Genomic DNA, 7,820 nt, shown 5'->3' on the forward strand with positions numbered 1-7,820 from the left:
CTGGTGAGATCCATAATCAAACTCCTCTGTAATTAAAGGTGCAGAGAAAGCAGACGAGAGCGGCATGACATATCGCCTGACTCCTCAAATTCCTCTGTGGCTTTTCAAAGGATACTCCTTTAATATGGAGATTATGCTTATGTACATGTCTTCACTTGAAAGGCATTTTCCTAATTTACTTATTAATGACATGTAAATCTATTTATACTGAGGGCGTCAACTTTGAGGAAACGCGCCCGTCCCGCTCGCCGTAAAATCCGCCGGTTTGAAAACACAGAGGGAGGGAGGGCGCGGGTAGACGAGCCCGGCCTCCCATTCTTGTTCTGTTAAAAATTTATACGGTCCATGTTAAATTTATTAATATTGCTTGCTGTCATTCACTTTGCTGCACTCTAACTGAAATGCGACTTGACAGCAAGCACATTAAAGATGTATGTCATTGTATTCAACGAAGATTAATGAAGCTCTGTAAAAGGAGCTGTATAGGAGAGAGGGCGAGAGTGATCAGAATTTGAATCCGCTGAATTAACCGAGGCCTAGTGCGGCACAGTTTAACATGCTTTTGCTCAGTCGAGAGGCTGAGGGACTGAGTGGTATGTTCGACCGTAAAAACAAGTTTAAAAGATGATAGTTCTGCTCTAAAGCCTGGTGAGCGGGCATTTCACAACACCGTCAGCTGATTTCTAAGGCCAGAAACATACTTCAAGATAAACACAAATGCAGATGCTTGGCATTGCAACCATGTGCCATTAAAGGGACTATCAGTCATATAATGCAGGTCTATGGTCACCACCTGACCTTTAAGTACATGATTTAATGACTCGTAAATGTAAGTAGCCTAAGACACGAAACGAGCAGTATTTTTTACCTCTTGTAACCACAGCCACGTCCAAGTGATCTGAAGGCACGGGTGCTTTGTGGCTGTGGTTACAAAAGGTAAAAACATGGTCAAAGTGTATCCTGCAGGAATCAGCTGTAAAGCCGCTAGAGATATGACATCTCCATCCATGTTTTGTCCAGAAGTCTCAGTGTTTCCAGAGCAGCGGTGCTGTAGTGTTGTAGTTGAGTGGCTCTCACACACATTCCCCCTCTCAAACATCCTCACACTGAGCTCTAGCGCTCCTCTTTCCCCAGGCGCTCTGTGTGCTGATGTCATATCCCCTGCAGCTGGGATGAGAAATTCACATCAGTCCTCAGGAGAAGTCCTTATGAAAACGTGTTCATATCTCTCCCGTTTGCTGTCCTGCATACAGCTCGCTGTAAAAAAAAAAAAAAGGTGGACAGCTAGAATACATTTCACGAAGAATTGAGATCTGATGTCTTTAATGTTGCCTGGTTAATGTGGTCCAGTTAGTCCCTGCTGGTAGATCCAGTAACTACACCTGTCAGCACCAATAATTATATATATATATATATATATACTGTATATATTAATGTAGAGAAAGATTATTGGTGCTGACAGGTGTAATATCTTATTTTTATATATAATATAATCTCATGCTTTTAAGTGCTTTCAAAAACAAACTTGGAAAACATCTACTAAAAAAACAATACTATATACAGTATATATATATATATATATATCATATTTTTATTATATATATATACATTTATTATGTCATTTATATATTTATATATAATATATTATTTATATTTATATATAATATATTAATATATATATATATATATATATATATATATATATATATAAATGTAGAGAAAGATTATTGGTGCTGACAGGTGTAATATCTTATGTTTATATATAATATAATCTCATGCTTTTAAGTGCTTTCAAAAACAAACTTGGAAAACATCTACTAAAAAAAATACTATATATATATATATGTATATATCATATTTTTATTATATATATACATTTATTATGTTATTTATATATTTATATATATTATTTATATTTATATATAATATATTAATATATATATATATATATATATATATATATATATATATATAGTATTGTTTTTTTAGTAGATGTTTTCCAAGTTTGTTTTTGAAAGCACTTAAAAGCATGAGATTATATTATATATAAAAATAAGATATTTTTCTCCTTGCTGCCTTTACTCTGTAAAATAGTCATGGCTATTTTATATATATATATATATATATATATATATATATTTATATAGACATTTTTAATTAGCATTGGACTTCTTTCCTCAAATTGTGTCCTTATTTCATTACATCTTATACATACAAATATAAATGTAAATACTTTTTTTCCTTGTCAAGCAATTTTTATGATTGCAAAGCATTTTGTCTTTGAGATGAAAAGCAACCTATCAGGTGTTAACGGCTCGGCAAAGAAGGTGGAGAGGAAGGGGGGAAGAAAGAAAAAGAAAAGCCCTTTGGGAAGCAATAAAATGATTCTTCTGGCGTGCATTCCCTCAAATCATTAAATTCAAAGATTAAACACCCTCCCCACAAACAGCTGATTGTGTTTTTGCAATTAAGATTGCACAAGAAAATCAAAACAAAGCAACATTTGCTGTTTACTCAGCACAGCGAGTAACACACACCAGCATATTTTCATATAAGAGAATAAAAAAGTATTTACAAAGCTAATATGGTTTAAGAGGAAGCAGGGTGAAGAAAGATGACCAGTATATCTAGAGAGATAGAGAGAGATAGATAGAGAGAGAGGAGAAAGAGGAAGAGTTCTTCAGGGCAAGAGGGCCACTCTTCGCCCAGTGCAGATGTATAATGCAAAGTTAGTGTTTCTTAGACCTTTCCTCCAGATAGATGGATCTGATAGATCTAAAGCAAACGCAGTTAAACAGCTGGGCACCGTGGGCCCCGGTGTACAGTGAGAATATAGCAATGGATAGAGAGTTAAACATGTGAAGGAAAGTATATTTGCCCCAGGTGAGCATCTGGTTGAGGTCTTTAGACGTTGGACTGAAGAATCACAGCAAAATCAATGCTTTTTATTAAGCTTTTAGTTAATGTTAAACAGCATGGAACATAAAAACGTGGATGTTACAAAGTGGCGGTGGAAGGTGATAGTTCATGACGTGGGCAAAATATTACATTTTGAAGTAAAATAAATTCTTTGGAATATTGTTAAGACTGAATTGTGCATGATAAGACCAGGAATGTGCATTTTCATTTCATGTTGACCTTAAAGGGTCATTCCACCTCTGGAAAGATGAATGTGTTTTTAAATTGGGTCATTTATGGAGAAGAAATGTGAAATTATTTTTGAATTTGGAGCTTTCTAGACTGAGAAAAGCCAGAAAATGTATTTTTGGCTGATGTGGATGAAAGACAACAACTCCCAGAATGCACTTGCTTCTCTGCCCTAGGAGGCCACGCCCACCGGTAACAAAGCAGTAGTTAAACAACAATAGGCTACTAGTGATAAGTCTGCCTGAAAATGTGTTTCGAGATCGCCCAAAATGTCCGGGATTCAGCTTTTGTGTTCTACAGTCGCCATTCATCATGCTTAGCTTCCAAAAAAGATGGCCGACACCCAATGGGTAATCCCAATCCTCCATAATACATCCGTCTGCGTATTCACAACGCGTTCTCATCCCAAAGCGCCATATAGGACGCTTTTGCAAAAGCGTAAATATCCAACGCACATGGCACCCTTTAACGTCTAATGAGACGCTTCGGTTAATGGTTAAGTTTAGGTATGGTGTAGGGTAAGGGTTAGACCACTAGGGGGCGCCTTCTGCCCAAATATATCTGCGTCTCATTTTACGTTAAAGGGTGCCATGTGCGTTGGATATTTACGCTTTTGCAAAAGCGTCTTATATGGCGCTTTGGGATGAGAACGGGCTCGTATTCAATACCTTCGTCCATATTTTCAAAAAGTTTCTGCCAGTGAAATCAAACGCACTGGCACTGATCTGTGATTGGTCTGTTAGCGCATTAGGCCCAACCCCCTATGGGCGGGTTTGAAAGGGTGGGATCCCCCCTCTTACACTTCCTCATACAATGATGTAAAATGACGATTTTTGTGTCATTGTAAGATAATGTGAAAAAGGTAAATAGCGAATTTCTCTCGTCTCAGGGAAAAATGAGAGAGTGTTGCATGACCATTCAATATTAGCTTAATATTTTTCCTTTAAAATAGAAGACAATTATATTCTAAGCACATTTGCACAACATGCAACGACGTCAGTTAGTAATTTTCTCTGGAATGTATAGTTGAATTTGGCTATAGAGCTTTCAAAATACTTTGTGGTCAGTCTGAGGAAACATTAATCAGTGTATTTTTCTGTTTCTGATCTAAAATGTGGCTGCTAAACGCTTGGTTCCCTTGCGAAGCCAATAAATTAAATATTAGTAAACTACATATTTAAATTCCTTCCCCAGGCAGTTTTTTTTAGCATGTTTTGCTATTCTTGTGTACTATAATATTCACCATCCCATTTTCAAACTAATGGCTTGTTACAGCTTGGTTTTGCATTCCATTTGCTTTTCCTCCAGATTTCTTTATAAAACAAATTGCAGTGGAACTCTAAAGGGAGACGAGAAAGGAAATTGAAAGTTTCTGAGGAACACGTCATTTCACAAACGTTCACCCTTAAGCGATCAGGAACGCTGGAATAATTTTAGTGTTTATTGAGGCACGTAGCTATCTGCGTATGAGAGGAGAAAACGAGTGATTTCCACCTCAAAACCTCACTATTTCTCGTTTGATTATTTGATTCGAATGTGGCTATGCATTTTTTATGTCAAATGTGAATAATTATTTGTCTAAAAAATATTTACATTTGGCTTGAGCATCCATTCATATCTTATCCTTAAAGCTACAGACCATTATAGGATTTACAGTAGCTAAAACACATTTATAATTCATGAATGTAAACAAACTTCATCTTTAATTATATGTATTGGAATCATTGAGAAATTATTAATAACTTTCTAAGCTCATAAGATGGTTCATGCAAATAGAGGCAAATCACATAACTGGGAAGAGACGTTTTAGCCAAATACTTACACAGACTCACTGAAAGAGAATGTTGTGTCATAAAAAAAAGACCTTTTTCATTTTAGTCCCAAAAGAAATGTCATTTGTGGCTTAATTGTTTCTGAAATATATCTGTCTATATTTGCCACTGTCATAAGTAGGGTTGGATATCGTTTGAATTTGAACGATTCTGATTCCGATTCCTTGTTTCGATTCCGGTTCCCAACGATTCTCGATTCTGATTCTTTTAAGAGCCAGGGTCAAAAAGTTTAGCTAACCTTGCTAACCAACGGTCTTTCTGGAGGAAATAATCCTTTCTGAAGGAAATACTCCTTTTGTCACAAACACACACTTTGGACCGCCCACGTAAGCTAGTCATGTTCGACTCGCGCGGTTATGCCAACACTTCCCGTAGACGCTTCTTCGTTGGTGTTGTTCAGCGGTTTCTTCTTCCGCTCGTCGGACTGTGAATATCGAAACTAGGAATCGAAATTTTAACTTTTGAACGATTCCGGGAAAAACGAAAAGTTAGTCCCGGTTCCAATCGATACTTGATTCTCGATACCCAACCCTAGTCATAAGCCTTTTGAGTTTGAATTAGAATTTTTTTTAGTTTCCATTTATCAATTATTTGGACACCAGTTATCAGCTGAATGTGAAGTCACACAGTAACTTAAAAGCTTAAGTGTCTGTGCTGTCTTAAATGGATAGTTCACTTTTTTAAGTTTAGTCAACTTGTACTAAGTGACAACTTGGATATTTGAGTTGATTAAAAACTTTCCTTTTTTTAGTTTAAACATTTCTTAAGCACATTTAATTCTAAATTAGAAATGATATATTGTAGTAAGAAAAATCGAATTGTGTAGTGTACAAAATGCATTGCTGTAACACTATCAGAATGAAAGCTTTCAGCGCAACAAATACCACTTCATTTCCAAAACTTTTTTGGGGGGTGAAATATGATCTGGACATGTTCTTGACAGGCTTCAATCATGCATCAATACTTATGAAGTCCAAAACTAGCTTTGTATTGATTTGATTTTAGTCCCTTAACTCTACAAATATCTTTCTACACCTTTCTCCTTGAGTAAAAATAAAGAATATGTTATATGAATCTACACGGTGGACTACACGTTCTTAGCGAATTGTCTCAGAAGGAGGTGAACTCGGCAGTGTGAAAGCATGTGAGTCGAGTGATGGCACAGGGGAATTTGCAGATCCGTGGTGAACTTTCAAATCAATTCTATGCATTAGTCATTATCAGCGGCTTTGATAGACACAGACTTCACCAGACATCTGCTCATTACAGGGGCATGCTACTGTCTGACCAAATCTACAGAGAGACGCAGAGAATGAGAGTGATTGTCTCACAGGTGAGTAGGTGAGGCATCAGTCATTAGGATTCTTGCGCTTTTACACATTTCAAATCAGTTTAAAAAAACTTCACTTTGTATTGTCATCTTGAACACCATGAAGATCTATTTCATGCTTTGAAGAGCCCTGCAATAGTCTAGCAAATCTGAGTTTATATATCATCTGGTTAAACATCACTGTCTACTAATATCTAATGAAATTTTAGCCAAGGAATTGTTCTATACTATACTATACTATTCTAGTTTTGGCACCAAAATGGTGTGGCATTAAAGGGATGGTTCACCAAAAAATAAAAAAATTTAATTTACACACTCTCAAGTTCTTAGCTGCTGAACACAAAGATATTTTGAAGGATAACAGTTGTGTGACACCATTTACTTCCATAGCATTATTTTCCATAATATGGAAGTCAATTGGGGCCAATCAATTGTTTGGTAATGAGCATTCTTCAAAATATTTTCTTTTGTGTTCAGCAGAACAAATACATTTATACATGTTTGGAACAACTTAAAGGCTGAGTAAATGATGACAGAGTTTTCATTTTCATTTTTGGTTGAACTATCACTTTAGCCGGGGTATGTTAATCCATTAAACCTCCACTGTTGCATAAACATAGTGATTATGTTAAGACTTAAGCGTCTTAAGTACTAGGGGCAATCAGTCTTACTTGTTGGTATCAAATTATACAAATCTATGTTGCTTAAAACAGTTATGAACAGTCTTACAGAAAAACTGACTAACTTGTAAGACTTTGTAGTTTATGCAACCGCCCCCTAGTTGCATTGGCCTAACAAACATAAAAAATCAGTGTGTGCAAATGTTAAGTTTTGATGATGGTACATGAAGCTCATACAAATTCAATCTGAATTGCATTCACACAGATTAAAAAAAATAAATAAATAAGTGATTTGACTCCGCTGTGAGGGGAAACGGCACACATTGGCACAATTAGTTATGCGAATGCCCTGGCTGTGATTTCCAAAAGTTTCCTTTCATAACGTGACAGGAGACGGAAGAGCTTTAACGAGGAGTGAGATATCCTCCAAGACGCCGGCATTATCTTCCAGGACAGAGGGCGCAAATTCCCTCTCTCAGGTGGATGATTAAAAAATCAATTAAATCACTCCAGCTATGTCAGCCTAGGGATTCTTCTGACGAATGAAATTATGCTAAGAAAAAGGAGGGTGAGCGCGAGCTAGAGAAACGTTCGTGCTCTCCCCAGGCCTGTCTCAGCATCACTCTCCCCCACAAATGAGATTAAAATGTGCAGCACAGGGATTTCAAAGGGATATTTTCCATAAGAACATGAAAAGTCCTCAGAAGCCAGTGTAAAGAGACCTGAAAGCCTCTAGCGAGAAGCCCTGTCAGCCAACCCCCATCTCACACCACCGCTGCCAAAAAAAAAGTTACGCGTGCACGCGCTCGTGTTCCCTCTCGCAGCGCTTGTTAAGATATAAACAAACACGAACCCACCCGACTCGACAAACATTACCATAACCACCTCTGT

Source organism: Pimephales promelas, chromosome 17 (assembly GCF_988280905.1).
Source record: "Pimephales promelas chromosome 17, fPimPro1.hap1.1, whole genome shotgun sequence".
Lineage (NCBI taxonomy): Eukaryota > Metazoa > Chordata > Actinopteri > Cypriniformes > Leuciscidae > Pimephales > Pimephales promelas.